Source organism: Saccopteryx leptura, chromosome 3 (genome assembly GCF_036850995.1).
Source record: "Saccopteryx leptura isolate mSacLep1 chromosome 3, mSacLep1_pri_phased_curated, whole genome shotgun sequence".
Classification (NCBI taxonomy): domain Eukaryota; kingdom Metazoa; phylum Chordata; class Mammalia; order Chiroptera; family Emballonuridae; genus Saccopteryx; species Saccopteryx leptura.
Genome location: NC_089505.1, coordinates 366,736,062 through 366,743,404, shown reverse-complemented (window position 1 = coordinate 366,743,404; position 7,343 = coordinate 366,736,062). Strand labels below are relative to the sequence as shown.

Below are 7,343 nucleotides of genomic sequence, written 5' to 3'. Positions count from 1 at the left end.
TGAGAATGAGAGACTCGTGGAGCAGAACCGAACCACACCAGCGAGACCCAGTCTTAAATCAGCTGACTCAGAGCTAACACGTAGATATGTGAACTAAATCAATGCTCCTCGTCCCATATGCCACTGAGTTTTAATGTGGAGTTTTCTGCATCGCAAGTGGGCCAATCGGAGGTATATAGGACGCAGTGAACTTGGACAATTTGCGTCCACCTCTCTAAGCATCATTTTCCTCCTCTGCTAAGTGGAGATGATAATAATTGCTGCCCTAGATGCTTCATCACAACAGGTGTAAAAGCCACTTTGCAAATGATGACATGTTAAGCACACGTGAACCTTGTGTGTTATTAATTAGAGAGCTATACATATCTATCTGCTGTGAAGGACTAACCAGGGGTCTCAAACTCAACTCAGCATGTGGGCCGCAGAGCAAGATCACAGCCATTCGGCGGGCCCACTAGGTCTACAAAAGGCAACTGTTATGCAAAACTTTTCTCACTGCAGTTGAAAACAAAAAAAAATCAGTACAACAAGCACAATCGTACATGCAGTTGACTCAGTGTCACAAAACGACCAGAAACTGTAGTTCGCATCACAACTGCTGTTAACTAAGCTAATATCTAGCTAGGATGCTAGAGAAATGAAAAATACAAGTAGGCCCCTAGGCTTACTTAATTTTATCCAAAATATTTTGAACTTCGTGGATTAGTCTGCGGGCCGCACAAAATTGTTCGGCAGGCCGCATGCGGCCTGCGGGCCACAAGTTTGAGACCCCTGGACTAAACTGAGCCCAGTCAAGTGGTGGGTAAGGGATTGTGGGAAGTAAGTCAGAGGTTGTGGCCCTTCTGGGGCAGCTAATGAGCAGGGCTTCGTCCTGAGCCCTAGCCTGCCCTGGAAGACCCCCGCCAAGGATGGTGGGAGGGCCTGGGTGGTTAGGAAGCAGACCAGAGGAACTCACTCAGGAGACACGGAGAATGGATGGTGCCCTGGGAGCTGGGGGGAAGGGACCGTGATATGGGGAGATGAGGGTTTCCAAGGGATATTACCTTACCTGTCACATTGAACACTTAAGTAATTGGACTGAGAAGCAAACAAGAATGTCTTCAGCGTTTGATAAATTAATCAGCCAGGGCTTCATCAAATTGCCCACTCACATCATTAATTAGACATCCTGAAAAGGCAAGGAGAAGGCCTTTTAAAAGTGTTGATTCTGCAGCTTTTTTTTTTTTTTTTTTTTTAAGTTGCCGGGCCAAGACTTTGATCAGATGCTGGGCGAGGAAGAAAAGATCTCCACCGTGGGATCCAGACCCCAGCTGCTTCCAGACCCCGCAGAACTGGGCGGCCCTCGGGGCAGCTCCCAGAGGACCAGGCCCTGAGCTCAGAGGCAACCAGAGGACCGAGCGAGCTGATGTGTGTTCGCACCACAGTCCCAGGGAACAAGAGACTTTCAACCCAAGGATACTGTGTAATGGGATAATTCCCAATTAGGCATCTCCCCCTAATCTGGGTCTGGGGGCCCCGAAGCTGTTACTGTGACTTCAGGTTCCATTAGAGGCTGTCCCTTCCCCCTACGTTCTCATCAGTGCAGTGTTTGCAACAGTTTATGAAGCTTTCCATAGTCTCCAAAGAACCCCAGAGATTCCATAAGAAAAGACAATTTCTTTAAAACTAAGAGCTGAAAGAAAGAAAGGAAGGAAGAGAAGGAGGGAGGGAAGAAGAGAAAAGAAAAGAGAAAAGGAGAAAAAAAGGGAGGAAGGGAGGAAGGAAAGAAGGAAGGAAGGAAGGAAGGAAGGAAGGAAGGAAGGAAGGAAGGAAGGAAGGAAGGAAGGAAGGAAGGAAGGAAGGGAGGGAGGAAGGAAGGAAGGAAGGAAGGAAATGAATCTGTAGGCTTGGCAGGTGAGGGGCTGTCTGAGACTCTCTGCGGGTCCCTCCCCCCAGTCCCCGTGAGGATGGAGCCACCACTGAGCTAGGCCCGCAGGCAGGGTGACAGGGCTGGGGAGTCGAGAGGAAGTGCCGCTTCCCTGCTTTCAGCCATACTCGCAGCCCTGCCATTAAATATGGCAGGCTTGGCATTCCTCACTTCAGATGAGCCTGGAAGCTCCCTAGAGCCTTCATCCAGCCGTCTCCCTGCCTCCTCTCATTGTCTTTAAACCCTTGAACGAGGCAAGATCAGCAGTTTCCAGCGTGTCCACAGAGCCGCACTTCCCTGGTAGAAATCGCGATGGTGTGTAGGGGGTCTATGGGCAGCAATGCCACCCAGACCCAAGGGGACGGGTGGGGAGCCCCGCCTCGAATCCCGCCTGCCCCTGCATCCACCCACTGGGCTCCCGAAGTGCCCGCCCGGCTGGCTGATGAGGCTGTGTGTTAAGGGGAACCCGCTCGTGGGGCGGGCTGCTGAGGCACAGGGCGGAGTCTGCGGCACAGGGGCCCTGCAAGGGCCTGCTCCTGCGCAAGCCGCAGCCTGGGGTTCCCTCTTCCAGAAGCTTCCTCCGGTCCCCGCTCCCCCAGCGCAGGTCGGACGCCCCATAGGAGCGTTTCCATAGTGCGGACGTACACTGCGTCGTCGTGGTCTGGCCACTGGTCCGCGTGGCCCCTAGGACCCGAGCGGCTCCAGGCCAGAGCCAGGCCTTTCTCAATCCCACCGCCCGTGTCTCATGCTACGTCCCGCACGGACGGGCACTGGCTGTTGGTTGCCACTATCCTCGCTTTCCGTCCCATTACTTAGGAGATGTGTAACCGCGTGCACGCTGCGTGAGCTGGCTGAGCGGCATTTTGGCGACCCTAAGGGTACCATCTAACCTTCCGGGTGGCTATTGTATAAGGGAAAGAGTAGAAAATGCAGCCGACCTGCTTCTGAAGTTAGAGAGCCTGGGTCATAGGGGCTGCCTAATAAATTCTTTCCAAAGGCGTCAGCGTGGTGTTCACAGCACCAGTAGTCTCTCGCCATTTTATTTTATCATGTTACCTGGTGGGGAATTAAATATTTAATAACAAGGACAACGGACATGAAGTGGTTTGAGAACACAGTCGAATCTTAATAAGCAGAAAACACACTTGATAATAAAAAGATAATGCCCATACATCCCAGAAAGTGGCCATTTGTCCCTGCCTACTGGTCAGTGCACGGTGGGCGTCACAGAGTAGGATTTATACATGGGGGTGACATATTATACTACCTAGAACAGAACCCGGTGGGCGCGTGGCTCACAGGACCCACTAACTGGTTATTATAATTATTATTAGTAACTTTTATTATTGTCATGTTTGGTATTTGGGTTCTGGTTCAAACGGGGTCTTTTGGCAGACCCCTGCCTGGCCTCTTCCCATTTAAGAGTTTCTCCTTATATTAAAAAGATTAAAAAAAAAAAACAAAAAAAAAAAACAGGCTTACAAAAACTATGGCCTGTTTTAAATGTTTACTTTTAATAAATTAACACTGCTAGCATACAAAAATACAAAGCAATATAATTACGACGTACAAAGAATCAGTCTGCGATTTATTTTAAAACATCTGTTTGGTCTGCACACCAGGCCCCAATGAGGGTCAAAGTCTTTGTGGGAAGCTGACTTCTGTCAGTCCTGTTAAGATACTCCTGCAAATGTTCACGGAGCAGAGTTTGGAGAAATAGCGACCTTCGAGGACTTTTGTGATGATTGAAGTCTGAGCAGATGGCCTCCTGCCACCCCCGGATCCTGCGGTAATTCTGCCTCAGACCCTCTGTGTGGTGTGGGCTCCCTCTCTGTGTCCCTGTCTCTTCCTCACTTTTTCTTCTTCATTCTCTCTCTCCTCTCATTCTCTCTCTGTCTGTGTCTGTCCATCTCTCTCTGTCTCTGTCTGTCTGTCTCTCTCTCATACATACACACACACACACACACACACACACACACACACACTCACCCACGTCTCTAGGATTATGGGTTTAGCCAGCTCCAGCCCTGTCCTGGGAGCTCATTCTTGCTTTAATATTAAACACAGCAAGCCCGGATACAAGTCGTTCCCTCTTCACGAAATCAAATTAAACTTTCATGAAGGCTCACGAGTTCCTGTGTGTGGCTGCCCCTTGGCGAGTCTCCGTGGGCTCCGGCGCTGAGCAAGCCACTAGCTGGAGGTGCTGTTTGCAAAGCTACCGTTTCCTGGTTCCCACCACAGGGCTCTTCCCCAACAATTCCATCTGAGCCAAGAGCTCTAACGCCTTACAATGGGCCTCCTTTGCTCAGACAGACTTCCCTTCTCGCAGAAGTGTCCTTAGGGAGCAAATCAGCTTGTTATCGATTCCAAACACGAGCTAAATTCTCCCCTCGGTTTCCAGCACACGCGTGTGCCGCCCCCCCCCCCCCCGTCCCCGCCCCCGCCCCCGGGAGATGGGCGGTGCCGGCGCTGATATCTTTATCACTTGGACTGCCTCCCCCTCCCGTTCCCCCCTCCCCCACTCTGCTCCTGACTGCAGACCAGGGCCCTCCGTGTGGCACCAGCACTTGTGGCTGCTCGTAGGTGTCACTAATAAATGCCGGAAAGTGACAAGGAAAGCCAAGCATTCCTCAGTATGCAGTCCCACACAAAACCCAGTGTGACACAAGGTCACTCTGAAAGCACAAAATCTGCCTGTGTGCCAAAGCTGGACAAATACTCAAAACAGAAAACCTGCTCACACGCTCGCAAAGCCTGCGAGAGTGAGAATACTGAGACAACAAGCTAAGTGGCAAGGTCGGGAGATACATTCGGGACAAGTGGAGATTCATGGGATGTCTGTACGTACTTGGGACATACCTATGAGTTATTGGGATCAGTGGGAACAGTCACAGAACACTCGCAGTTAGGGGACCCACGGGGTCTAAATTACCCGCAGACACAGACGATGGGGTCAGACGTCCTGCGGAGCCCTCCCTGAAGGTGGTAGGCCTCCTTGTATTCCACCATTGCACATATTGGTGCAGTAGCACATTAGGAACGGACGGAGCTAGGGACAGTTCATACTCTATGCAGACAGAGTCCTGTGTACACAGTATGAAGTCCTTAACCCAGCAGAACCGGTAGAGCACAGACCGTCCTGGGACAGGAGCTGGACTGAAGGAGGGAGAGGATGACTGTCGATACAGAGACAAACCACTGAAGAGGGTGAGCCGCAGGAGAGCCAGCGCACATTCCTTTTCACATCGACTAGCAATTTTACCAACTCCTCCAGGAGAAAGAGTCCCAATTAGCACTGTGTGTGTGTCTGTGTGTGTGTGTCTGTGTGTTGACTCTCCATAGATTGGGCTGTGTCTTTCTAAATGAACTCTTTCATGCCATCCTGTTAGAAGAGTCCTTCCTGGTATTATTTAAATATCTGCAAGGGGACCCACTTGAAAATAAAACCAATAAAGACAAGATAAAATTCTTCTCAAGTATCTTAAGATGAGCCTGACCAGGTGGTGGCGCAGTGGATAGAGCGTCGGACTGGGATGCGGAGGACCCAGGTTCGAGATCCCGAGGTCGCCAGCTTGAGCGCAGGCTCATCTTGTGTGAGCAAAGCTCACCAGCTTGGACCCAAGGTCACTGGCTCAAGCAAGGGGTTACTCGGTCTGCTGAAGGCCCACGGTCAAGGCACATAGGAGAAAGCAATCAATGAACAACTAAGGTGTCACAACGATAAAAATAATGATTGATGCTTCTCATCTCTCTCCGTTTCTGTCTGTCTGTCCCTATCTATCCCTCTCTCTGACTCTCTCTCTGTCTCTGTAAAAAAAAAAAAAAAAAAAGATCTTAAGATGCTTTACAATCTTTGACCGAGAAGTCCCTTTATAGGGGCCCAACTTTGGGAAATAATCTGAGTTGTGGAGCTGAGATTTCTGCACAAAGATTCTCAATGGTGCTTTATAAGTAAAAACTGGAAACACCCTAATCGTCCAACAATACAGAACTTTTTGCTGCATGTACACAATAGAACCCTTCAAAAGGATATTTTCAAAGGACAACACAGAAAAATATTTACTATGTGAGGTGGAAAAAAATAGTATTTAAAAATATCCATAATCTCACCATGTTTGCACGTGTGACAGCGTGAAGCCGCTGTGCGTGTTGACAACCCTCCCGCATGTGTCAGGAATAGTTCTGACTGTGATGTGATGGGCAGAGGTGGCTTGAATGTCTAAGAAGAGTGGGTGGTCGTGAAGAGAAAGGTGCAGAGTGTGGCAGAGAAGGTGACTGGCATGCCCACTCACCCAGTCTCTCTATAGGCTGGCTCTACTCTCAAAGGGGCCCAGCACAGAGCATGCCAACTGGGGACACGTAACCTGGGCAGACTGTTAGATTCAGGGAGTACTGGGGCTGCCAAAGAGTGTAACTATTGAAGGGACAGGGAGTGCTGCAAAGAGTGTAGCTATTGAAGGAACAGTAAGTGCTGATATGGCTCCTGTGAGGCTGGGAACAAAGAAGGTCAGAGACCCTTATCAGAAGTTTAGGTTTGAAATTCGCCACTAAGCTAAAACCGGCCCCTGTTGCTATGCTGTGTGTGACCTCCCTAGCCAATAGCTAAACTGCCACATCTGCTTCTGTATATGCTTGCTCACTTAGGATATATAAGGGCCTGGCTGTAAGCTCCAGGCGCGGCTCCTATTTGCAGCTCCTTGTGGGCATGGTGTCTCCGGACATCTTGGGAGTTCATCCCTGCACAGGTTAAACTGGCCAATAAAGTAACATCTTAACTCCTGAAAGTCTCCGTTTGTTCTCATACCCGGTGGATGCTACACAGACCTGAGACTAATGAATGAGGCTGTGAACGAATGCGAGGATGAGTGAGAGATGAGCAGCCCACGAGGGCAGTGGGGGCGGGGGGGGGGGGGTCACTCAGCATCCCTAGAGGAAGGGGAACTGAGAGACGGATGGGAACCAAATTGGGGCCAGAGAGGCCAGAAAAGGGGACGCAAAATATTCCAAAGGCAAAATTAGACTGCTCAGAATGAAATCAATATAACTATTGTTTTTGTCAATGCTGTGACCCCCTCCCTACACACACGCGTGTGCGCGCACACACACACACACACACACACAGTGCTGCACAGCATCAGCCGTGGTCCAGCTTGTGCTGTAAGGGCCACTGTTGACATAGGGAGCGTTGGTGAATGGCGTGAACACAGCAGGGGGCACAGCCAGGTCAGCAGCGGGCACCGTACATCCACTTTAGCTCTCTTATCGGAAGGGTTTTCATGTGCCCTTTTATCAAGGGGAAAGACTGGAGTCATGAGGTTCTACCCACATGTGTGTCTGGCCTACCAGGAAATACAGCTAAATTTAGAACTCAGTTGCAGTTCCAAGCAGCTGGGCTCTGCGCACTTCACCACAGTAAGTGTTTTGAATGCCTTTCTGT

The 7,343-nt window shown here is 50.1% G+C and overlaps 1 long non-coding RNA gene across 1 annotated transcript in view; it reads right to left on the bottom strand.

The window, feature by feature from the left end:
- Positions 1 to 1,047: 1,047 nt before the first annotated feature.
- LOC136398091 (uncharacterized) overlaps positions 1,048 to 7,343 on the bottom strand; it is a 189,858-nt gene continuing 183,562 nt past the window's right edge. Inside the window, exon 4 of the long non-coding RNA XR_010749990.1 lies at positions 1,048 to 1,168. This is a non-coding gene — a long non-coding RNA (uncharacterized lncRNA). The remainder of the gene's footprint in view (positions 1,169 to 7,343) is intronic.